The sequence below is a fragment of the Crinia signifera genome, chromosome 1, assembly GCF_055691185.1.
Source record: "Crinia signifera chromosome 1, ASM5569118v1, whole genome shotgun sequence".
Lineage (NCBI taxonomy): Eukaryota > Metazoa > Chordata > Amphibia > Anura > Myobatrachidae > Crinia > Crinia signifera.
The window spans coordinates 399,509,283-399,535,878 of record NC_139217.1 but is presented as its reverse complement, the minus strand read 5'-3'; the positions used below and the strand labels follow the sequence as shown (position 1 = coordinate 399,535,878).

Sequence of the window (26,596 nt, the reverse complement as noted above, 5' to 3'; positions counted from 1 at the left end):
GTGTCCCACTGCCCGGCGGGGACCCTCCGGTACCGGCGGGAGCGAGCTGCGGAGCCGGGGGACTGAGAAATCAGTCCCTGCAGGTTGCGGCCTAGCTCCGGCCTCAAGCCGCGGCCTAAATTTCCGGCCGCACCCGGAATTCGAGCTCCAGGGCCGGCGCGCGGACGCGAATTACCGCAATCAAGCGGTTTCTTTCCCAAAACATACCCAGCCCTGCCGCTCTGCCCACCCAGCCTGCCCTCATCACCCTCTGCTGCCCAGGAGCTGTGTAATCGGCGCTGGAGCCCAGGAATCCCCCTCTCCTTGCAGACGGCGGCCATCTTGCCTTGGGAGATCTGGCTCTGAGGCTGTGCCTCTTATACTGTGAGCCTGGGGCTAACCTGCATCTGAACAGCACCTATACATCCTGAATGTGCTTGGGAGGCTGAGCGTTCGGGATCCCAGAGGTGTACACCACTATATGCAGCTGCTGCTCTCAACACTGTACAGCTTTGAATTCATCAGTGAAGGTCAGTCTCCTGCAGCTAGGCACCAGGGAATTAGGGGACCCTCACCTGATCTGCTGATCAGCCCTTTGCCCCCCTAGAGCCTCATGTGGGGAAGAGAGATTGGCTCCCCTGCTGCCCACGGCCAGGCCTACATCCCAAAGCTCCATTCCGGTGGATCTTCCCTGTTTCAGGACAAAATGTGCCTTTGTCATATGCAGTAATTACCTTCTCTACACCCCTCGGCCCAAGTGATTACTTGGATGGATTGATTCCAATGTATATGGATCCATACTGACAGTGCTGTTTATGTAATATCTTCATTGACTCCTCACGCTTCTATTGCTTTATTTCCTGGAGGGCGATTTAAAATCTCGCCGCTATGCGACCTCGAAAGAGCAAAGTATCTAAAACGGTGTCACAAGTAGCCTTCTTCAAGCCATCGCTTAGATCCTCTACCTCCGGAGGCGTTCCGCCCTCGACTTCAACTTCGACCCCTCCCCCGCGGATGTCTGCTCCTGCTCCTGTCCCGTCCCCCCCTTTGGGGACCCCTGCCCGGAGGGAGATTCCTGACGATGAAGCTCTGACAGTTGGCACTCTGAAAACCCTGCTGACGCAGATGAAAGACGAGGTTTCTGCCGAGATTCGCGCTTCCCTCCAATCGTGCCAGCGATCCATAGATGATTTGGGAGAACGCTCAGACGCGCTGGAGTCGAAAATGGGAGAGGTGGTTGCCTCCCACAATGACCTGATCGATTCGCATGCTTCCTTGGAGGGAGAGGTCGCATTGTTGCGGGATAAACTGGCGGATATGGAGGATCGTTCCCGCAGGAACAATCTTAAGCTAAGGGGTATCCCCGACAATGTCTCTAACAGCAGCCTTCATGACGTGGCAATGGACATCTTTAAAAAACTCCTACCTTCGGCCTCGTCCTCAGATTTACTCCTGGACCGGATTCACAGGCTGCCGAAGGCTAGGAATGCCCCTGAAGGTGTACCAAGAGATGTCCTTATGAGGGTACACTTTTTCCACATTAAAGAAGCGCTATTGAAGGCTGCTAGACCTTCTTCTGAGACTGCCGATGCTCTGGGACCATACCAGTTGTTTGGTGACTTGTCACAAGCGACTCTTGCCAAACGCCGTGCCCTACATCCTATAACCGCAGCTCTAAGGAAGGCTAATATCCTTTATCGCTGGGGATTCCCCACCCGTTTGCTGATCACACGTGAGGGGTCCACCATCTCCATCTCCTCACCTGATGAGGGCTTGAAAATCCTCCAGAAATGGAACATTTCGAACCCTCCTCCGGAGGCATCTCCGAACCGCCGGCTCCAGCAGGACTGGTCGACGGCGGAGTAGTGCCCAGTCAGTGAGGTGCCATATACATGTTGTTGTTTATCTGATCCTGTTAGGATTATATTTCCTTGTATTTTTTTCTACTGCTCTGAAGATATTGCGCATACCAGTATTGTTTATATGTATATTGCTATACCAGTTCTTAGACATTAGGATAGTTTACTTCTAGGTTGATTGACACACTTTTGCTCCCACTTTATTATAAGTGTGTGTTGTATGTTCCCCCTGGGCGCATCCTGGTGCACCTCTCAGTGCTACGAAATGATTGGTCTCCGGGTTGCGGAGGTGCGCCGCGATGCGTGCAGCTGGATTGCTAAGGGCGGTGGGATTGGGAGTATAGTTGCATAGTTTTGTAGTTGCTCACTATATAAGTTGTAGAGCTGTAAGTGTCTCCATAACGTGTCTTCTCCCTACTTTATATCTTTTTTTGTATTCTTTATTTCTCCTCTATACTTTATCAATGATCCTGTGTAATGGCGAGTACTATACTACAGTCCAACTGATGCTTTATATTGTCACTGTGCTTGGGTGGCTGAGGGGTGGACGGTCGCTACCCCCTCCTAGAACCCTGGGTGAGGCGCTTCGCCCATGGCGCCTCTCTACGACTCTCTTTAGAGTCGCTGTCTTTCTGTTTCTTCTTTCCTGGTTTCCCCTCACTATATCCTGTTTGTCTCTCCTGTCCTACCCCTGGGTCCCAGTGTGTGAGTGTGACTCCAGTGTTGAGCCCTATCCCAGTAGAGTGACATCCTTCCTAGACCTGGATTATGGTTAATATTGTTTCACTGAATGTGAAAGGGCTGAATTCCCCCCAGAAACGTAAAGTGGCTTTAGCTTCTTTTCACAAACTGAAAGCACACATAGTTGCGATACAGGAAACGCACTTTAAGAAGACGTCACCTCCCAAATTTTTTGATAACCGATTCCCCCAGTGTTACACGGCTAATGGTCCCCTTAAAAAAGCAGGTGTGGCAATATTGATCTCTGCTAACTGCTCATTTACAGTTACCTCTCAGCACTCTGACCCAGAAGGAAGATTTATTATTTTAGTGGGCCTACTGGACAGGGTTGAGGTCACCCTGGTCTCATGCTACGCTCCAAATACAAGACAGGTAGCGTTTCTTAGGAAACTTTGCGCATCAGTAGAGAGACATGCTAGGGGAGCTCTCTGGATCATGGGGGATTTCAACATGGTTTGGGATCCCGCCGTAGACAGGTCTCGGCTGGGTTCAAGAAGAGGCCCTCAGGTAATAGACCACTCCCGTAGATTTAGACAGATTATCAGTGAATACGACCTACATGATGCATGGCGCGTTACACACCCAGGGGTCCGCGATTATACATTCTTTTCACATCCCCACCAGACGTACTCCAGGATAGACATGGTTTTCACCGACAAATGGTCATTAGCCTCTCTACAGAAAATTGCCATTTTGCCCATTACATGGTCAGACCACTCCCCTATACTGTTTTCTTGGGATCAGAATTCCTATAGGTTGCCCCCAGGTCCATGGAAACTGGGCAAACTGGCTCTATCTCATCCCGAATCCCATAAATTCATTAAAGACTCCCTCTCTTTATATGTCTCCACCAACCTATCGGAGGACACTAATGTGTTCAACCACTGGTGCTCGCTTAAGGCGGTTGTACGTGGCTCCGCAATACAAGCAGCATCCAGGTTAAAAAAGGCCCAGGCAAGAGATCTACTCTTGGCCGAAGAGGAATTAGCTAGATTGGAATCTGCCCATAAGGCAGACCCCCTAGACAGAACTTTGTTTAAACTGCTTGTTCAAGCTAGGGACAAGGTTAACATGTTCTCCCTGCAGGAAGTGCAAAGGAATATAGCTAAAATGAATCAGCGCTTCTATACCTTTGGGAATAAAGCAGGCCGCCTATTGGCTAGAAAACTGAGGGGTCAAAGGGCTAAGGCGAGAGTCAGCCTTTTATATAATTCTCATGGTGCTAGGGTGGTGGATCCTTTCAGTATTGCAGACACCTTTGCGGAGTACTACTCGCAGCTATATAATCTTAAAGCTGATGTGCTCACCCCTCAACCAACGACAGCTGACATTGACTCTTTTCTGAATAGCATTAATCTCCCGAAGCTGGACTCCGAGGTCTGTCTGTCCTTATGCTCCCCCTGGTCCATTTCTGAAATAGAGGCTGCCATTGATTTGTTACCAAGCGATAAAGCCCCTGGCCCTGACGGCTATCCTTCTAATTTTTATAAATGCTTCAAATCGGAACTAGCCCCCTTATTAGTTAACGTATTCAACGAAGCCTCAGAATCCAAAGGATTCCCGAAGGAAATGCTTGAAGCACGCATTGTGGCGATCCCTAAACCCGGTAAACCCTCTACATCGGTTCAGAATTTCCGCCCTATTGCCTTATTAAACACTGACCTTAAATTGTACGCAAAGCTGGTGGCTAATCGTTTGGCACCTCTACTCCCCTCCCTTGTTGCGGCAGACCAGGTGGGATTCGTCCCGGGCAGACAGGCCCCGGATAACACAAGAAGAGTTTTCAACATTTTAGAGTATTGTGATTACAATCAGAACCCCCTTTTGCTGCTTTCTCTTGACGCTGAGAAAGCGTTCGACAGGCTTCACTGGGGTTACCTTAGGAAAGTTCTGTTACGTTTTGGTATAAGCGGTAGATTCCTGGATGCTATATTTGCTTTATACTCCTGCCCTTCCGCAAGGGTGTTTGTAAACGGTTGCCTTTCCTCTAGTTTCCAAATTTCCAATGGTACTAGGCAGGGTTGCCCCCTGTCCCCACTCATCTTTGTACTGGCCATAGAACCCCTCGCTGAAAAAATTAGATCAAATAGTCAGATCAAAGAACCGATTATTAGTGGAATCCCCCATAAAATATGTATGTTTGCAGACGACATACTCCTATGTTTACTGGATCCTGAAAATTCCCTTCCCGCTCTCCACATGATCCTTGAGGAATACTCCAGGATCTCCTTTTACAAACTGAATACTTCCAAGACGGAAGCCCTCCCGTTAAATATCCCCCCGGCAGTAGTTGCGCTATTAAAAGATAAATACCGCTATGCCTGGCAAACGAAGTCAATCAAATATTTGGGGGTACATGTGACTAGAGACATCAATATAGCCGACTGTAATTTTACACCATTACTAATCTCCTTTGAAAAATTAATTCTAGAATGGTCCATCCATGAGATCTCTTGGCTGGGCAGGATTGCAGCCTCTAAGATGATCTTATTGCCTAAACTTATGTATCTTTTCAGGGCTATCCCTAGACTTCCCTCCAAGTCTTTAATATGTAAATTTAACACTTTGTTCTCCAAATATATCTGGAAGGGCTCTAGGCCCCGGATATCAAGAGGAGTTCTCTCGCTGCCTAAGGACTTGGGGGGTACCGCCTACCCGGATATTGAGAGATATCAAATGGCGTGTATACTCAGCCAGGCCAGGGACTGGTTTGAGGTTCACTCTCCTAAGCCTTGGGTGATGATGGAACGATCTTTCTCCTCAAAAATTCCTCTATCTGATTTACTCTGGGTCCCTTCACATGCATCCCCAACATGGCCTGGTCCGGGTGCAGCTATCAGAGCTACCCTATCGGTCTGGTATAGAACTATACCAGATGACATTAATGTCGCCCTGCCGGGCCCCGACCTATCAATAAAATCCATAGCCAGGCTCATTCCCAACTTACAGTTAGACTCTTGGATTGAGGCAGGAATTATGTACCTAAGACAGCTGTACCTCGATAGCTCCCTTTTACAATTCTCCACTCTGCAGGCGCAGTTTGGGTTGTCCAAACAAGATTTCTACAAATACCTCCAAGTCCGCCATTGGTTATCCACTACCTTTAAAAATACATCAGTGGGCCCATCCTTCCCTAAATACCTATTATCTTATCTGTCTTCTCAGACGCATAGAGGGGGGATATCAAAATGGTACTATTACTTACTTACAAAATTGAAAAAAGGAAAACTGCCGGCGCAATTAAAATGGGAAGCGGATCTCTCCATCACTTTCACTGAGGAGGAATGGGACTCCATTGTCCATTCTGGTTTTAAAATGTCCAAATGTCTACACCACGCAGAGATGTTTTATAAATTATGTCAGAGGGCGTACTTCACCCCCCAGCGGCTACATGGAATCTGGCCTGCCGTCTCCAAGCTTTGTTGGAGAGGTTGTGGTGGTGTTGGTTCAATCTACCACATTTTTTGGGACTGTTTACTGATACGTCCGCTGTGGTCTGAAGTATTCTCCCTCATTAGTGAGGTCCTGAGGGCTCACATCCCTCCTGACCCGATAGTGGCGTTACTGCATCGTACCATGTTACTTTCCGGGGGGGATCTTTATATACTTAGGCATATTTTGATTTCAACTAAGGCAGCCATCGGCCAACACTGGAAATCTCCAGTGATACCTTCAATCTCGCACATTGCTAACACTACTCATAAACATTTCCTATTTGAGACCGCCAACGTTAAATACTCATCCTCAGCCTCGTCGATCCATATCAAATGGCTCAAATGGAGCGAACACAGAGAATCACGAGGCCTATCACTCACCTACACTGATCCCTTAGATTTATCAGCCCTCTCCTCACCTCCACATTCCTTGGCTGAATAGTTCCACATTGGGAGCATGACCCCTGCTGGGGCTGACGCAGTGTCCTTATTACTCCACGGCACACATTGGGATCCAACCCCTTACCCTCCCCATCCCTCTTGGTTCTCTCCCTATTCCTTTTCTCTTTCTTCTTACCTCCTCTTCAATAAATATAAGTCTTGCTTATTTGATTGAGATTTAGCCAAATTTGTCACAGTGTATACCTTGATGTTAAGAATTCTCCTTTTATTTGATCACTCGTTTATGTACACTCAGTTTCTATGTAAAACTGTTTTTCTTTATTTTGTACTTGTGCAAGACTTAATAAAAATTTATTATTTAAAAAAAAAAAAAAAAAATCTGTGGCAGGGCCTGCTGGGATGTGTAGTTCCACAACAGCTGGAGGGCCATGAGTTTGACACCACTGTTCTAGATGATCCTTTATAGACATTAGGTTTCATATCATAGCCCTTAATCAGTGTCCATATACCACTTTCAGGGGCAGATTTATTAAGCTTGGAGAAGAGATAAACTGGAGATAAAGCGGAGAAAAGGTAAAAAGAGATAAAGCACCAGCCAATCAGCTGTGTTTTAAAAAGACAGTTGGGAGCTGATTGGCTGGTGCTTTATCTCCTTTTACCTTTTCTCCGCTTTCTCCAGTTTATCTCTTCTCCAAGCTTAATAAATCTGCCCCTCAGACAGCAGCGGCCAAATAACCTGGCAATTACCCTGCATTTCAAGTGCCAGGTTATTTGGCCGCCGCTGTCAGACCCCTTCACACAGAAGAGCACATCTCCGGGTCTAAAAATTAAGACCCGGTAATTTGCTCAATTACACAAGGTATTTCACCTGTGTGAAAGGGTCAACCCAGATCCCAAACTCGGGGTCTCCTATCCTGGTCATTTGCAGAGTCAGAGACCTGCAGCGGGATGTACTAAAGGGAAAATGCGGTAAAACGGGGGTTTTACCGCATTTTCCTATGTACCATTACCCGTCCGCCCCGTCTCCGCCGAGCAGGGTATCGCCACCCTCTGGGTGACGATACCCTATAGAAGCCTATGGGCTTCTATCGCCGCCCGCTGCCCCCTCACACATTTATGGTAATATCAGAAATATGAACATCAAAGAAATATACAGTACTGTACTCCTCAAAAAAAAATGTAAACTTTAACTACTTGGCAAAGCTGAGAATTTAGAGGAGACCATTATACACGTTACAAAGCAGAACAAACACTTCCTTAACAAGCTGCAGGTAAGTCCTGCACATTGCGGACTAGAGCGCTGTATTCCTCCTGACTGCTGAATAGCTGGAGACAGAGGAAAGTATCTGTGATAAAATGAGGAGATTTCAGACAGTTGCCTGCTGGTGACCTTACATTCTGTAATGTGCTAAAGGCAAAAAGAAAAAAGATTTATTTAATGCTCAGTACTTGCATTAATGGATTTGTATGAGCTTCTACCCTGCTTGAGTGAATTTCCTTATAGACCATTTCCTTATGACAAAAGACCTATCAGGACTCTTGGAGAAGCAATAACTACTCCAGAAGTTAAAAGGCACATTAACTAAACAGTAAATAAAATTCTGCATGTCCACCGAGTGGAATGGACCACAATCACATTAATCAGGACACAATAACCAAATAACTCCAACTTATTATTAAACAACATTGTGACACTCTCATTTTCCGTAAAAGATGTATATACATTTTAGGAGACACTGCCAAAGAGTCGTAGCCTGGGCCACGGAGGAAACGTAAACCGAAAGGAGAGTGATCATACCATTAATCATAAACCTCCTTAGCAGAATACCAGGCTCAGGAGTAGACGTCCACTAACAGTTACAGGGTGAAGACTTTAGGAAACTCCACTACTATACTATTACTATAATAATTTGAATCAAGTCCCAAATGAATCAATGTCAAATTACTAATATAGTTTACACATAGAATAGAATCAATTTTATTGGCCGTGTGTGCTTGCGCACACTATGAATTTTGGTACTTGTGCGATTTGACATGCGATATCCATCGCATGCGATTTACTATCCAGTTCATTACCCCACTATCCACTAGGGCAGGGGTAGCCAAACCGGTCCTCGAGATCTACCAACGGTCCACGTTTTTCAGGTTACCTAGCTGGTGCACAGCTGTAGTCATTACTAACTGTCACATTTTAAAACCTGCTGCATTCATTCCTACAGTAGATCCACAGGTTGCCTGGAAAACATGCACCGTTGGTAGATCTTGAGGACAGGTTTGGCCACCCCTGCACTAGGGCATGGAGTTTATTTTATATAGTGTGGCGAGCGCAGCGAGCCCGAAGTGTGGCGAGTGGACACGGAATGTATACCACGGAATTGCATGAAAACGGCATGCGATATCGCGAGTCGCTGCGAAACAACACAAGTATCGTAATCCGTGTCCGCTCGCCATGCTTCAGACTCAGTGGCTTGCTGCGCTCGCCACACTATATAAAATCAACTCCACGCCCTAGTGGATAGTGGGGTAATGAACTGGATAGTAAATCGCATGCGATATCGCATGCGATCTAGTGGCACCGTGAAACTACACAAGTACCGGAATTTTTTGTGGATAATAGTGCAGCATCAAGCAGGGATGAAGGGGGGGGGGGGTGTTTCCATACATTACATGCGGGGAACACATGCCCGCCGAGCAGCACAGCGCCTAGGCAGCCATCAGCGGTGCCACTGGTCACTGCAGCAGCCATGTAGGTAACAGTATGAGCAGGGACAGTACAGTATCACATAGGGAACACATACCCGCCGAGCTGCACAGCCATCAGCGAGAGGGGAGATGAAAGTCAGTGGAGAACTTGCCCATGGCAACCAACCATCTGCCATTTATAATTTTAAAGAATGCACTTGATCATTGTTCCCTCTACAGCTGTGTACACACGGGGTGATTTTAAGGACATATCGCTGGCAATATGGTCGCTTTCCCCCTGGCAGAGTCTCCTTTTTTATCAGCGAACATCTCTGGTCGCTGATGAAAACGGGACACTGAGCAATATATTGTACCTTGTGTACACAGCTTAAGCTGATAGGTTGTCACGGTCAACTTCTCCTCTCTTCACTGCTTAATGAATAGACATAATCATAAACAGTAGTAGATTTTCCATTAGGCAGATGATGCCCATGTCTGGGGGTGGCACAGCATGTTGCCCTGCCAGATCACTGGCCAGATGAGGTCAGGTGATTCTTTCTTTGTTTATGACTATTAATGTCATTACAACTGATTTTTTTATGGTGAGGTTGGTGCTGCTTTGGCAGTCTGTAAGCGTCAGAACTGGCTCTGCAATGAAGGGGGCAGTGATGTGACCAATGGTTTTATGACAAGGGTGACCTGATGCCTAAAATTGCCTCACCCATAATGATTTTGTTCAACTTGAAGCAGAGAGGCTGTCTCACTTTTACGGCCCGGCAGCAAATTACTGTCCAATATCTATAAGTAGTTTATTGTATAATATAAAGTATACAGGTTGAGTATCCCGTATCCGAGTATCCGTTATCCGAATTATTCCGAAAACCATACATTCCAGAAAGTGAAAAAAAAATATTTTTTTTGCTAAAAACTCACTGGGGACATTTGTAACAGCATCACTGGGGACATGATATGTAACTGGCACTATATACAGTATGTGCAAGAAAATGATTGCTTGGCATTCAAATTCAATATCTGAGATAGTACACAAATTTTGTTTCATGTTTTGAAACCTTGTTTTTTGAACAAATAAAATATATTTGTGTGTATTTTATGTGGTAATAAAATATATTTGTGTGTATTTTATGTGTTTATACAGCATAAATGCAAGATACTTCAAAATACATCATTGAAATATTAAAATATTCCGAAATACGGAATAATCCGTTATCCAAAATTCTCCTGGTCCCGAGCATTTTGGATACGGGATACTCAACCTGTAATACAGAAGTAACAAAAAAAAGTACATAATTAGATTTTGTTCTGTTCTAGGAAACACGAATGGATCAGCTACAGGGAGGGTACTAATCAAGGCACAAATTATAGCAGAGCAATGGAATTCAAAGCTGGAAGTGGGGTGCTAGTGCTCACACTAATCAGTTGCCAGGTTAGTAATTGCAATGCAAGGACAATGATTACTAACCTTATATATGGTTAATGGAGCTGTACATGGGACACCTACCGCCCACCCCCATTCTGCCCCTCCTGGAGTGAAAAGCTCAGCGAGTTTCACAGCCATTCACTCCCAGCGTTCATGCATGCGCAAACCCCGAACATCGGGAAGGGGCCGAATTGGGCCGAATTGGACCCAAACCAACGAGTCTGAATTGACCCCAATATGCAGGCATATAAAAGATGCATCTGATCCAGCCAGAATCGCTTCTGTGCAGATAACGGGAAGCACACAACTCTATGTACAGTTGCGGCAGTGCAGTATGCATCCAATTGTATACAGCAGTGGTGTCAAACTCATGGCCCTCCAGCTGTTGTGGAACTATCCGTCCCAGCATGCCCTGCCACAGTGTTAGCAATCCATTATATAAAATCTGTGGCAGGGCATGCTGGGACGTGTAGTTCCACAACAGCTGGAGGGCCATGAGTTTGACACCACTGGTATACAGAATTAGTGCCACAGTGGAATATGCCGGGTCTCTCCGTGGAGACTTAAAGGGGCACCACAAAGCCTCACACGTGCCCAGCATTTCACATTGGCATCGAAGGCTACGCATTATCTCTGTTACTGCGCTGTCCCACCAGCGTCAGGAGATAGAGAAGAGTGCCCGATGCTGCCTCCTAACAAGATCATCAATGCATTGTTTTCACATAATCAAAAACATAATACAGCGTATGTATTATATATCCCACAAAACAAAAGTGTGCAAATTATGACTAGATCGCTTAGAAATTATGCAAGAATAGCTCAGTGTGTTGGCACCCCAGCAACGGTCATGTGCGGTCCCGCCAGACTAGATTTATACTGCAAGCAGTATAAATCTAGTCATCACTGTGTACGATCTGTGCTAAGCAGGCTCAGTCCCCCATGGGGCTACACAAAGCTGATGTGAGAGCCTAAATGCCTTTCTATACCAAATGTTTTAAATAGAGCTCACACAAACAGTTTGACAGTCTAATTGTGTGGCCAGTAAGTCATGAAACAAATTGCAGTTGAGTGTAGCACTTTGGAGCTTACAGTAGATCAGGCATGTCCAAACTGTGGCCCTCCAGCTGTTGTGAAACTACACATCCCAGCATGCCTTGCCATAGTTTTAGCATTCCCTAATAGCTAAACTGTGGCAAGGCATGATGGGACTTGTAGTTTCACAACAGCTGGAGGGCCATAGTTTGCAGCCTGCAGTAGATTGTAAGCTCCAATGGAGTAGGGACTAATGTGAATGTTCAAATATTCTCTGGAAAACGCTGCAGAATGCACAATACATAAATAACTTGTAATAAATAAATACATTTGCCATCTATGCCCTGGTCACATACTAGATACACCAAGAAGTCCATGCACAGGGAGGTCAGAATTCCAGCAGTTGGGTTGGGCTGTGACAGGAAAGAGGAGCGGCCAGAGCATTCTCTACATGCACAGTTTAACTGTCATGTTTAGAAATGTGTGTGTCAGACCAGGGTAACATTATCCTTGCTAAACGGACAGTAGTTTATTGCAGGGGGTGACAAAAAACTTCAGTAGGTTTTATCTGTAGGAGATGGATTCCAACAGCTGGAGGAAAGCCTGCAGTTCTTTTACATTCACAATGGGCAATGTCCATCACTTCTGCTAAAGTCACCTTATTCAATACAATAATAGGGGGCTTGTAATGGATCTAAGACTTTTCAACATTCCTTGATATAGGGAAAGCTGTATTATACCTCATGTTAAAGAATATACTTGATATGTTGCTAAATCTAAGCGGATTATGTTCCTATAGGCAACTTCTACACTGTTTTTAAGGTTTAATACATTTCCTCCATATTTATTTTTATAAAAGACCTTATTGCTACAATGTACCAAAGCATACAGTAACTCTCTGGTCGCGTGCAGTCCCCACAATACTGCCCTGAAGTGATGATGTCTCAGCAAGTCAGTCTTGTACAGGGACTATGTAAAAAAACGGACCAGGACAAGAGCCCAGTAACATTAAAATCTGCATTCCGGAGCTTGTAGTGTCCCGTCCTGGGGGGTCTCTTGTCTGGGGGGATTCCTGTGATAGCTTTCACCAGGGGCATGGAGAAGGGGAGATTGCAGCCTCCCAGTGTGCTCCGGACCGTTCCGGTTTTTACTACATGCCCAGACCACTCATGGAGGTTTTATTCTCCCCCTCCTCCTCTCCCTGGTGACAGCGGTCATGTGAAGCCCCCCCGGACCAGACACTACAAGCTCCGGACTGCAGATTTTGATGTCCGGTCCAGTGGTCTGGGGTCTTGTCTGGGTCCGGTTTTTACCCATACCCACCTGCACCTGTGTGAGCAGCTGCTCGCAATGGAACTGAATGCACAAGTTTTACAAAACCTTCATCCAGTAACTTCTTGGAAGACCAGGCACAAATAACAATAAACCTCGTAATCCCCGCAGGTGTCAGAATACAATCTACCACCTTCACTTCCTAATTCACCATAAATCTATAAAACCTGTTGTGCACGTTGTTTCTAGTATCGATTGCATAAAGGCAGCTAAGGATCATGTATAAAAGATGGCCGACAGCCTTTTTCTGGCTCATTGATCTCTATTCCGTTGCACACGGCTTGCGACACTTTTAAAAATCACTTGCTGTGTCATCAACAAATGATATGCTTCACGATGGTGGTTAAGCTCCAATTCCATTTTCAAGAATCAACTGGATGTAAAAAAAATTACATGACTAACTTATTGCTGCCTCTACTTAGTATTCATCGGACTCTGCTCATGCCAGTTCGTGCCCACGGGGCATTGATTACTAGTGGTAATCAAGACAGTAATAAAATAACAGAATCTCAGCCGGCTGCATGTGAAATATTGCAGGCAGCGTCTGGTCTCAGCGATGATACAACACAAGACAATGAATGGTCCGCAGCTCTATATCACACACTGCGTGGATCACAGGCAGCAGACGATTTGGCAGAGACATTTTTTAAGAGATTATGGAAATGTGCATAATAAAACACAGGATGAACTTTGTAAATGAGCCCTACCCAAACATGCAAAGCACAGTGCAAATGATGGGCAACATTACATGGATGTCTGTGCACCTTTATCCCATTTACATTGATTTGTGGGCCACAATGGGGTTTGTATCTGTGCAAAAGTTTACATTGGGTACATTAGGTTTTTTTTATTAGACATGTGAGATGGCAGGAACTGGACGTTCTCTTATATGTTCCAAGAAACAGAATTTCCGTCTTACAGGTGCATTTTAAAGGGAAAAAGGAATTGAAACAAATTCAAATTTTTAGGTGCCCCTTACTTCCCATGATAAAGACGTAGGGAGGTATTCAATCACAGGTCACGACTGTCGGGATGTCCTGACAGTCGAGACCCAGGCCCATTTTTTTCGGCAGGTGGGAGTAAATATCCCACCTGCCGAACGATGAAAAGGAGGCGTGTCCACAGAAACTACCTTGGATCCTTTAAATATGGCTGTGATCTCAACAATCCAGGAAAGACGGCATTGAATAGGCACCCGCCGCTATTTCACCCGTCGGGGGATTGATAACCCCCCAAAGAGGCAGATTAAAGTCCAATTTTTGTTCTTCAGGTCCCGGTTCCCCACAATATCACTGTGAAGTGGGAACCTGCATCGGCAAAATGTATCGTTCTGGCTGAGCAGGTCCTGGAGTGCGTTCTATTACTCTACCAGTGAAACACGTCCTATCTCTTTGGCTCCCCTTATTGGCACCCACAGCAGTTCAGCACATGTACCAGCTTTTCCCTCCCAGCGAGTCCAGTGTGTCCTCTCTCCCTGGCTGGTCCAATGGGCATGTGCGAGATCTCCCTATTATTGCAAGATCCCCTGCGCAGTCCGGAGCCAGCACTCAGGACAGGCGTGAACAGATCTGTCCCTGTTGCTGTTTTGTAGCGGCTTTCAGCTCAAAGTCGCCCAGAGTGTATGGGCCTTAAAACATAGGGATCCCCCTTTGGGGCCACGGTTTAAATTTTGGATAAGTGGATATACACCTTAAATTAGACATGGTGGCAAAACAGAAGTATTTGCCCAAATATAGAAACAGTGCAAGCCCACAATTTTTTAGGCTCATAAATTTACTTTAGAAAGTTTCTTAACACGATCACAAAAGTAGGACAAATTTGATCTTCATTTACACCCAATAGGTTTGCGAAAGACATTCAGGTGATGCCCAATATACAAGTGTAGGTATAGGTTCTGTCCACTCGTATACTTGCTGCAGGGACTGACTTCACAAACGGGAGGGCCAAATCAAATGCCCGCCCAGCTGTGATGGGAAGACCGACATACTGAGTGTATATATGCTTATATGAATCAGCTGTAGGAGAGACGGCGAGTTCGGGGTCAAGTTGCTCAAGTGTGTACCCAACTTGACTTACCTATTTGTTATTTTTATCAGCTAAAATAACTACTTGCTGGCAGTCCCACAAATAGTGTCAATCGATCAATAAATGTTCATCAGGGCGTTAAGCAACAGAGCTTAAGACAATTTGCCATTATCCCTTTATGCCACAGGAGACCTGGGAGGAAACGGTATAAACTCCCACAAGTAATAAACCTGTAATAATCTGCCGCAATGTAGCAACAAATAGCAAATAATGACACTTCCTTGGAAAATAAATAAATATAATAAAATAAAAATCAATGGACATAACTGACAGTTTGCGCTCTCATCCTGGTATGACACAAGCACTGTCTAGATGAGTGAACTTCGCGAAGGGCCTGGGAGGTCATAGATACAAGCCTCCAGCATGCTTCAATTACCCCAGCTCCAATGAATCAGTGGTAGTGAAGTAGCTTAAAATAGAATGTGATTAATGACATGACAACAAGACCCTGCTGCACCCCTGCACTCAATAGGACATTCCTAATGTCTACTGTACGCCTGTGCTGCACAGATAGGTGGAAAAACTGCAAATCATACAATATTTGTTAATAATGGGAATGGTTTCTTAAAACGACAAGTGACCAGCAAAGCTGTATGTTGTACTGCAGTCAATTCCTAGTAGTACCACGTTCTGATACTAGTATAGGCATCATTTTATCCCTCCAACAGCTTAGATGGTAGACATAGTAACACCAGGTTGGGATTGTTTGGTCTACAGCAAGTTGGTCGACATGGGTCTAGGTCGACACAAGCAAAAGGTCGACATGGGGTTTTTCACAGTTTTTTTTACCCAAATGTTGCCACAGTCGACATGGACACAGTTTCCAGTGCATCGCTCGCAATGCTTCATGGCACGGTGCCTCGCTGCGCTTGGCACACTTTTTTATTCTCCCACCATGCCGTAGTGGATGGTAGGGGATGAAATAAACAGTGAAAACTCCCATGTTGACCTAGACACTGTTGACCTAATGTCAACCTAATGACCTGTCAACCTTAACCCATGTCGACCTAGACCCATGTTGACCCAATGCCTGTCAACCAACTTGCTTTAGACCCAATGGCCGTATCCCGTAACTGTGAAGAACTCAAAATATAATCAGGCACTTCTCGTTTCTAATCAGCTTTATTAAATGTATTTCTTATTTTTCAAAATTTTTAGTCTTGGCACATAACAGCAAACACAAAAGGGACAGAACTCCATGACAGCAGTACAGATCTCTTATAGTCCCCAACAAAAACGTTCCTCTGCCTTGACTCACGTCATAGAACGACGGCAGCTAGTCATTTTTCAGTTCCTGTTGTTTTATTTCTAGAACTCTGTTTGCCCGCAGGCTGAGGAAACCTTCTGGTAATAAACTCCCTTCCTCTGTATAAAATCCCAGTGGAACACTTTTGATATGAAAGGGGGGGAAAAAAAGAAAAACAAACTTGAGAACAATGTACATTTAATGCAGGGTGTCTGCTGGAGGAGAACATGCTTGGGGAATATCAATCATTGTTAAAGACAAATGCATAAAACAAGATTACACAGCACATCAAGCCGAATACTTGAAAACATTATGAATGTCTGTGAGGAATGACATATGCATACTTATATTCTACTTGTATAATAATGTAATCATAACTAGGAGACACTTCATTGCAGGTGTCCCACAAGGGAGACCTGAGTCACAACCTGTTTATAGAACCAGGTATTACTGCCAAATATACAGAGTATGTGACCCACATGACAGAATAAAACCTAACATGGGTGTTCTGGATAGCATCTGAAATGTGGATGTTCTAGGCTTTATACTAATCTTATTCACCCAAACTGACAATTTAAATACAACCCTTTACCTATGTTTAGGATTGTTTTACTGTATTTGTATTAGCCTACTATTACACCGAGGATAAAGATCAACCTGACAAAGGCCAGAAACATTTACTACTGCCAGTTATAAACACGTGTGTATACGGATGGTGTAATGGTTAGCATTACTGCCTCACAGCGCTGAGGTCATGGGTTCAGTTCCCACCATGGCTCTAACTGCGCGGAGTTTGTATATTCTCCCCGTACTGGCGTGGGTTTCCTCCGGGTACTCTGGTTTCCTCCCACAATCCAAAAATATACTGGTAGGCTAATTGGCGCCAAACAAAAAATTAACCCTAGAATGTCTGTGTGTGCGTGTACATGTGGTAGGGAATATAGATTGTAAGCTCCACTGGGGCAGGGACTGCTGCTGTCGGGAGTCTGCTCTGTAGTCTGCAGTAAAGCCTACCGCCGCTATTCATTGTGCCGGGTCACCACTTGTCTCATCACAGTGCGGCCTGATTCAGAGTTCAAAATTATTCTACAATGGGTAAAACCATGGGCTTGATTCAGACCTGATCGCAGGTGAATGCCAGAGTGAAATCCCGCCCCGTGTTAGCCTGCGAATGGGCTATGAAAATATTGCAGCCCCTGCAATTAGCTGAAAATCCATTCCTAGTCACTCACCATCAAATGATTTTCCCTGTGTGTGCAGTCTATGCGTGGTGTGGGACTTTCTTGACCGCTGCTATAAAACAGGCTGTTGGGGGACAAAATGGACGTCAGAGGCTCTCCCTGAAAATGCCTGGCCCCGTCTGCGGTTTCCCTGACACACTCATTAAATTGCTGAGTGCCACCACCAAACGCCGGTTGCCTGTCAATCAGCTTGCGTACAGCCAGCACAAACAGCCTGCGTACAGCCAGCACAAACAGCCTGCGTACAGCCAGCACAAAAAGATGTTGGATATTTAGGCAGAAAGGACATGTGCGCTATGATCAGTGCGCATGCGCAGTCAATCGATGATCGGACGCCTAGCAAATTCACAGCCGTCTGAACAAGTCTGAATCAGACCGCATGTGCACTGCAGGTGGGACAAATCGAACATGAGTAGAGAGAACAAGATTTGGGTGGAGCGTGTTCAAATTGAAATCTAAATTGCAGTGTAAAAATAAAGCAGTCAGTATTTACCCTGCACAGAAACAAAATAACTCACCCAAATCTAAAACGCTCTCTGCACATGTTACATCTGCCCCACCTGCAGTGCACATGGTTTTGACCATTTGAGAAAGCTATAGCAACCCATCTCCTGGATACAGCTCAGAAAGAGGCAGGCACCCTCACTATTTGCAGTATTTTAGAAATATACCAAGGCTGATTTTGGGCACTCACTCACCTAAGTTACGTTCACCATTGGGAATTAGCATGGCGTATACGCTGGCAGGGTAGGTATACAAATGTGCAAATGCAAACTACTTCAGACTATTTTTTATTGCCTGTTTATGACCCTTGGAAAAAAAAAACTACAGCTAAATTATTATTTTCTGAAAGCAATAAAGTTCTGCATTGTCCCATGATGTTGATGTAGAACATAGGTCAGTCAATTTAAGATACTAGTGTCAGATTTACAATGTTTGGTGACATGATTTAGAGGAGGTCCATGCACTGTGTTTTATTGCAGCATCAATAGGGTGATCTGTTCTTGTGAAGCAAATTGCTAGTTATCCTTTCAGACAGAGAGCCATTGGAGGCACACTATGATAAATGTACACATTGTTAAAGTTAATAGCAAAAAAACTTAATTAAAACACCATACAAAATACAGACTATGGTTTAGAATTAGCACAGCTTGGACAGCGATAACATGGAGAGAGAGAAAAAGTCCCGAAAAATCAGTTTCTGTCATTTTTCAAACACAACCTATAAAACGGCAGTTAAAAGCTGATTGGTTGGTACTTTATTGCTAACCACTTTATTACTCTGCATGCTTGTATACATAACCCGCTATGCAACATGTTATTTTAATAATGCTAAAGGAATTATAAGGAGGATATAGATTTTCTGTAGAGTGATTGGTGTTTGATAATAAAGATGGCTATTAGCTTTTATTACCAGTAATATAGATACAATGTCGGTTCAGTAGGGGCACTTTATAAGAGATAGATCTGAAAATACTATAGTATGCACTTCACTAAAATACCATGTTCCCCTGCAACATCAGTGCAGACTGTCAACATTCAACATTGACAGAATGTCAACATTGTGGATGATAACAGCTGATATAAGAGTATGATTTAGACTGCGCTAGGGGATAGGTTCATAGCAATGCAAAAAAAGGTTTTTGTACGGTACCTCATATTTGTAAGATAAATAGGGGGGCACTGCACGCCAACCCTGGCACTGATTCAGTTGTCCGCCACTGCCCCGACAGGAATAAATGCGGATATACAACTGTGCAGGCATCCAAGTGGTCACACTGCACCCCATCCAATTGCTGAAGTAGCCATTATCATTATCAAATCTGAGCAAGAGCTATCCCTGTTAAAAAGTCCATCCAGAATGAGACTGATCTCTGTCCATGCAAATCTGTCTACATGCAAACAGCACACCCTGAGATCATGCACTCAACATCCCATGGACAATTATTGAACCCAGTTAGACTGTGGCCAAGCAGTCTAGCTCTGAACACTATTGTAGTTTATATGCTAGTTAATGTGTCAATGTCACTGATGATTATTAAGTATAAACTGCTGGACCGTCAATAAATAAAACCTTATTCACACTTTACGCTTCAAGAATATATGGGAGAAAAAATGTAAACATTTTCATCATATACTGTATGTGCTAACCAATTCAGGTTTTCATGCAGTGAATGCGTCAATGATTTGAATAATCTATCTGGAGTATAACAGGGTTCATTAATTCATCCCCATTATTCTGCATATTGTAAGGAAATGTGTGAGCTCCTCTAAGTAATAGGCTATAAATATTCATTTCACTGATGTTTAGAAGTATACAGAAAATGGGATTTTATACAAGGGTGGTTTCAATGCTAGCGGGGCTACTTAGATCTTCTGCCTTTTGTTACACGTCCTTCATATCTACATAGGATGACACAGTTGTTTCTTCTGCAGGTCACGTCAAGGATTCATCCAGTGCAGTATAACTATTCCACAGAGGCTGGGCCCATAACAAACGTCTCTTTGTCAGTGACCTGCTGGAGTTATAGCAAGGCCGCACCACCACTTAGCTGCTCTGGCCAATACCTGGGGGAGCGTTCCTTTGTCATGTCACATTCTTATGGAGATAAATTGCTAGGTGCAGGTTCCCATGATAGAACATGAGCTTATTAAAACTTACAACCTGCCAACGGTGCAGAACTGATTACATGGCGGGGCTGCTCAGTCCCATGATTACTGTACATTTATTTTCAGAATTTTCCAGAAGTGTTCCTTCTCAACACCTTACTTACACGCCACCAAGCAAACAAAAATCTTTGGCCAAACCACCGATGTCTACAACATGATAATAACATAGGTTTCTAAAACAAATTTTGTTATTATATGGTGTCGAAAAGAAGAGTTGGCTTGGATGTCCCAGTCTTCTATTTTACAATTATAGGGCACCCAATAAAAGAAATAAGCCAATGCAGACTTTGCAACCTCTTCAACAGACTTGGGTCCTTATTCTGGTTGACTTGCAAGGCTGCGAATTTCGCAGTCTTGCAAGTTCCTCAGACACTGCCTGCACGGCAACCGCACCCCCCCCCCCCCTCATCCATTCGCAGCCTTGGGTGCTGGGGAGAAAACATTTGATGGTCGGCGACAGATCGAATGATTTCTTCAGCACTGGCAGATCTGGGACACCTCTATGGTGTCTCTGAAATGCAAGCACCCTGTGCAGGAAGCTGACATCAGCTGCCCACCCCCGCACTATCAGGGAATTACCATGGGAAAGCCCATGAAACGCTGGGCATTCCCATAGGCAACTTCCCTGCCTTACGCCCCTCCGCATCCCCCGCCCAGACTTCTGTGTGCGAGTGCTGTGGTCGCTTGCACACAGCGGCTGCACTTGAGAATAAAAATCAAATACGTTTATTAACGCAAAGGCGATGGCCGGCGATGTGCTGCGGGTCCCCCCCCCCCTCCCTCCCTGAACACTCAGCCGGCTGTGAGGGCTCCTCTTCCTCCTCCCTGCACCCAGAAACGGTGCAGGCAGGACGAGATCACTGGTCCGGGCAGCACAGCAGGAGGCTGCCCAGACACAGGTGAGGGGAGTGCAGCGTGGCTCAGTGAGGGGAGTGCAGCGTGGCTCAGTGGGGGGCGCGCGAGGCGGCGGGGGGACGCGAAGGGAAGCCCATAGGCTTCCATGGGGTTACGCCATCTAGAACTGGCATAACCCCCCCCCCGCAGCGAAGCCCGAAACCCCGAAAACTGTGTTTTTACGGCATTTTATATTTGGTGAATCTCACCCTATTTCAGCAAAACATACAGGAGACGTACATTAAGATGCTCTCTCTGCCACCTGCTCACATCATATACGTCTACTGACCAATCAAACTGTCAGAATAAGCTAAAATAAGGTGAAGGATTGTCTTGTGGGTAACCTAATTATTGCACACAACTAGTATAAAAAATATAAGCTCTAATAGGGAATTGCTAGTATGGAACATCTCACACGGAACTATAATGCTCATCTTTAATTCAATTTAAAAAAAAAAAACGTATTAAAAATACATCACAAATATTCAGATACACTCTTGCATTGAAAATAAATATTGTTTCTGGAACAAATATAAAATTATATCTGGAAATGACAAGTGTTCCTTATTGAGGAGTACTGGCATATTCATTAATTTCCTTCTTTTGTGGAATATATGCTCACTGTGCTCAGCAGGGCTGCCGAGAGCTATGCTGTGCCACGGTAAAATATTGGGGGTTGTGGCCTAATTGCAGAAGACGTGGCCATGTCCCATTAGTGGAAAACAGTAGAAAGCCTCTAAACCAGTAGAGGGGAGAGTGTTATCACTCCCCCTCCCCCCTTCCTGCTCAGCAGCAACAGCAAACTCTACAGCATATGCTGGTAGACACTGAGAGCTCATGCTACTACTGCTCAGGAGTAAGGGGGCCGGACCAGGGCCCCTCCAGAAAGCCTGGGCCCAGGTAATTAGTACCCGCTCCCCCCTCCTCTCGGATGCCCTGGTGCTCAGTCATATTTGTGTTCGGAGTTTGCGTCAAGTCAACTATTAAATGTATTTCATTTTCCAATTTTGACAAAAATCAATAAATAATTCAACAATGGAAAGCATTTTTTTTTTCAGAAATACGGACGGTGTAGTGGTTCGAATTTCTGCCTTATGCTACGTTTGAAGCTACGTTATTAGCATAGCCCAACGGCTCCCTTATTTGTGTAGTTTCACAGTGGCAGCCTAAGCCACGTTGTCTGCGTAGCCCAACGGCTGCCTAGCATAGTAAGCGTAGTGTCTCTGCGGCAGCCCTGCGTAGTTAGCATAGTCACCGTACTGTCCATGGGAGCTACAGCTCTGTCCTCGGCAAGCCTACTGAGCGTCTCTCACACAGCGCCACCGCTCAACGGCTGCTACCGCAGGAACACTGTTCTGATTCTCACAGGGACGCTGACTACGCTGCCTGCGGGAACACTATGCTGATTCTGACAGGGACGTTATGCTAACTACGTAACTGCCACCATGAAACTACACAAGTACCATATTGTGTGTGCCCCTGCAATCCAGCACAATATCAAAACCACTGGTGGCACTGGTGTGTATACTACTATAGCGTCAGGAAGCAGTGTAAAACAGGATTTTTAGAGGGGATTTTCAAATGCAGTCCACAATCTCCCATTATGCAGAACATTGGAGCTAGTGCAGGAGTCCGGAACAGCAGTAGAAGAACCTAAATACAGGTCGAGTCTCCCTTATCCGTATATTCCAAAAACCGGTATAATACCTGCTGACTCAAGGCAAGGTCTGTTCAATGGTAACTTAAAATGACTCAAACTAGCTGCAGCAGCCAAGAAAGATAAAATTATCCCAATGGATATCCCCCCGAACCGGTATCGATTACCCTACTATTCCCCAGGCTATTTTACGTGTTCACTATGGACTGTTCTGAAGTCTCCCTGCAAAAAGAAAAGCGAACAAAAAACTTCTTTGACATTTGGTTGCCCAATATCATAACCCTACCCCCAGAAACCAAAACACATAAGCTACAGGCCAACCCTTTTAAACAACTTCTGGGTATGCCATATCTCATTTTTATGTCCACGAACTCTAGGAAGGTCGTTTTTTAGGTTATATCGGATTATATTATGTTAATTAACTCTCATACAATTTCTATATGTTTTCACATGACTGTAATATGTGCTTTACACAATGCGAGTGTAAGGGTTTTGGGAGTGTCCCTCCAAACCTAACTCCGTTGCCTCTCACTGGAGTCGTCGGACATGTGCAGGGCTAGGCTTCGCCTGTACCCGCCCCGGCTGTAAGGGCGAATTAGGTCCGCCCAGACTCCATTACAGGCAGGTCTTATGTACAGACAACACGTCCGCCGAGGCCAGGAGAGAGCAAGGCGACAAGCTAACTAATTCCCACAAGAGACGGGGAACTCCCAGAAACCCCCAAGGGGTAACAACAGAAGGAGATAACTTCTGGTTGAACGCAACAATGCGTGATGGTGGTACTTATGAAGATAGTATATAAAGATTATGGCAACAATGCTCAGAAGATGAAATATAAAGACAATGGCAACAATGCTCAAAATATGATATATAAAGACAATGGCAACAATGCTCAAAAGATGATATATAAAGACACAGCAGGAGAAATACGCAGGGTGACCCCTGACTTATCTGGGAGGTGACAGGACCACAGACAAGGATCTCCAAACTTCTAAGAATGGCGAACTCCAGAAGCAAGGCTGCCCACGGACACAAGGAACAACTGTAGCATGGAACCAGCAGGAGAAGGAAAACTTCCCAGCAGGATCCAGGACCAGGAACACGACTTGAGCACAACAGACAAGACGCTATAACCGGCGCCTGTATGTCAGAGACGCCGGCTTTTATTTGAACTTGCCACCCTCTGTGGTGACGTAACGTCTGGTCCGTCCGGCAGAGTCTTCCCCCTGCACAGGCAGCGGAAGTTCGGGGCATTGCCTAGCAACGTCCCCGACGCTTCCGACTGACGTGCGCCGGAAGAAGATGGCCGCCATCCTGGCAGCGCAGAAGCTGCAGAGGGACCCGGACGGCGTCGGCGCCCAGGACAGCGCCTAACAGCAAAAAATGTACTCTTTAAAGAGGGAGCATGAAGCTCGTTGTCCAGAATCCAGGATCTCTCCTCAGGGCCATATCCTTTCCAATGAACAAGAAACCTGAGCTGATTGCGGATCACCTTCTGGAGTCCAAAATCCTTTCCACAACAAATACCTTGTGACCCTGGACAAGAACAGGTGCGGGTCTCTGGCGCCTGGGCTGAGAAGCAAGTTTGAATAGGGAGCAAAGAAAAGTATTGTGAATCTTCATGGTCCGGGGAAGTGTGAGCCTAAAGGCCACTGGGTTGACTTGTCTGATGATCTTAAAAGGACCAATAAAGCGAGGACCAAGTCTATGAGAGACCTGGCGAAGCTTAATGTTTCTGGTAGAAAGCCATACCCAGTCTCCCACCTTCGAAGGATAAGGCATCCTGTGACGGTCGGAGAACCGTTTGGCAGATGATGAAGAAGCAAGAAGAGCCTTGTGAACCTTGCTCCAAATGCCCTTCTTCCGCGACAACCAAGAACTGCTCCCAGAAGATCCAAGATCAAACTAATTGGCTCTGGGGTGTTGACCAGAATTACAAAAAAATTGAGACATTTTGGTAGCCGAATGCCATGCATTCTAATATGCAAATTCGGCCAAAGGCAAATCCTCAGACCAATTATTTTGGCACTTGGAAGCGTAACATCTTAAAAATTGTTCCAGCGTTTGATTGACTTTCTCTGTCTGCCCATTAGACTGGGGATGATACCCTGAAGATGGACTGAGGTTGATACCCAAGGCAGAACAGAGTGACCTCCAAAACTTGGCCACAAATTGTACCCCCCTATCCGAGACAATGTCCACCAGAAGACCGTGGAGACGAAAGACGTGAAGCAAAAACAATGCAGCCAGCTTCTGGGCGGATGGAAGACCGACAAGAGGAATAAAATGAGTCCTCTTACTGAAGCGGTCCACTACCACCCAAATGGTATCATGACCAGAGGAACAGGGCAAATCAACAATAAAGCTGACCAGTGGGAGGGGTGTGGAGGGACTTGTTTCTGGCACACACCTCGCAGAACTTGACAAAAGATTCCACATCTCCTCTTATCGATGGCCACCACACCGAACGAGAAACTAAGTCCAGTGTCTTGGACGTACCCGGATGCCCTGCAGTCTTGACTGCATGAAATTCAACCAGGACTTTTTCTCGGAATCTGGAGGGAATAAACAATCTCCCAGAAGGAGTGAGCTCGGGTGCTTCTGATTGTGCCCGCAAGACCTTGTCTAAAAGGGTTTGAGTGAGTCCTACGCAAATCCAAGAAGACGGGATAATGGGCTCTAGCACGGATTCCCTCTCCTGGAGGCCTAAAAAACTCCTAGACAAAGCATCTACCTTGGTGTATTTGGACCCTGGTCTGAAGGTGATAAGAAAATTAAATCGTGCAAAAAATTGCGCCCATCTAGCCTGACGGGCATTAAGTCTCTTGGCATCCTGTAGGTAAGAAAGGTTTTTGTGATCTGTGAAAATGGTCACCTGAAATTTGGCTCCCTCCATTCCTCCAGAGCACACTTAATGGCAAGGAGTTCCCTGTTCCCCACATAGTAATTACACTCAGCGGAAGAGAATTTCAGAGAATGGAAGGCACAGGGATGCAGAAGACCATCCTTGATCCACCTGCAAAAGTACAGCCCCAATGCCAATTTCAGATACATCTACTTCCAAAATAAAAGGAAGGTCAGGATCGGGATGACGTAAGATACGGGCAGAAACAAATGCCTCTTTGAGATGGCGAAATGACTTACAAGCCTCTGTTGACCACAAAGCAGGATCTGCCCCCTTCTTGGTGAGAGCTACAATAGGAGCAACAATATCTGAGAACGCAGGGATGAACCTGCGATAGGAATTTGCAAATCCCAGAAACCTCTGGACTGCTTTAAGAGTGGTGGGCTGCACCCAATCAATGATAGCCTGAACCTTGGGCTGGATCCATACAGAAACCCTCCGGAGAAATAATGTAACCAAGGAAGGAAAAACTACGGACTTCGAACTCGCATTTTTCGAGTTTGGCATACAGACAGTTCTCTCTGAGTTTCTGCAACACCTCTTTGACATGCACTCTATGTTGTTCTAGTGTAGAGGAGAAGATCAAAATATCGTTAAGATAGACAACCACAAAAATACCCAAAAAATCGCGAAGGATGTCGTTAATGAAGTCTTGAAAGACAGCAGGGGCATTGGCCAACCCAAAGGGCACGACAAGATATTCATAATGACCTGTGTGGGTATTAAAAGCGGTCTTCCATTCCCACCGGAGACTTCGAGGGACGAATAAACCCCTTCTTTAAATTCTCGGCAATGTACTCCATAGCTTTAGCTTTGGGTAACAAGGAGTATAAGCGACCCTTGGGTAACTTAACCTGTGGCAGCAGGCTAATGGCACAATCGTATGGCCTATGGGGTGGTAATGTATCGGCCTCTTTCTTGGAAAATACATCAGCGAATGAAACATAAGGGGTAGGAAGCAGAGGATTGACGAGACTAGAGACCCTGACAGGAAGGTGC

At 45.4% G+C, this 26,596-nt stretch overlaps 1 protein-coding gene and 1 long non-coding RNA gene across 4 annotated transcripts in view; one reads left to right on the top strand and one right to left on the bottom strand.

Annotated features, from left to right (window-relative positions):
• The window catches only part of MCC (MCC regulator of Wnt signaling pathway), a 304,884-nt gene that overhangs the window by 155,953 nt on the left and 122,335 nt on the right, over nucleotides 1–26,596 (bottom strand). The gene's annotated exons all lie outside the window — the stretch shown is intronic.
• Nucleotides 10,425–26,596, top strand: part of LOC146015333 (uncharacterized) — a 77,476-nt gene continuing 61,304 nt past the window's right edge. Inside the window, exon 1 of the long non-coding RNA XR_014448262.1 lies at nucleotides 10,425–10,541. This is a non-coding gene — a long non-coding RNA (uncharacterized LOC146015333). The remainder of the gene's footprint in view (nucleotides 10,542–26,596) is intronic.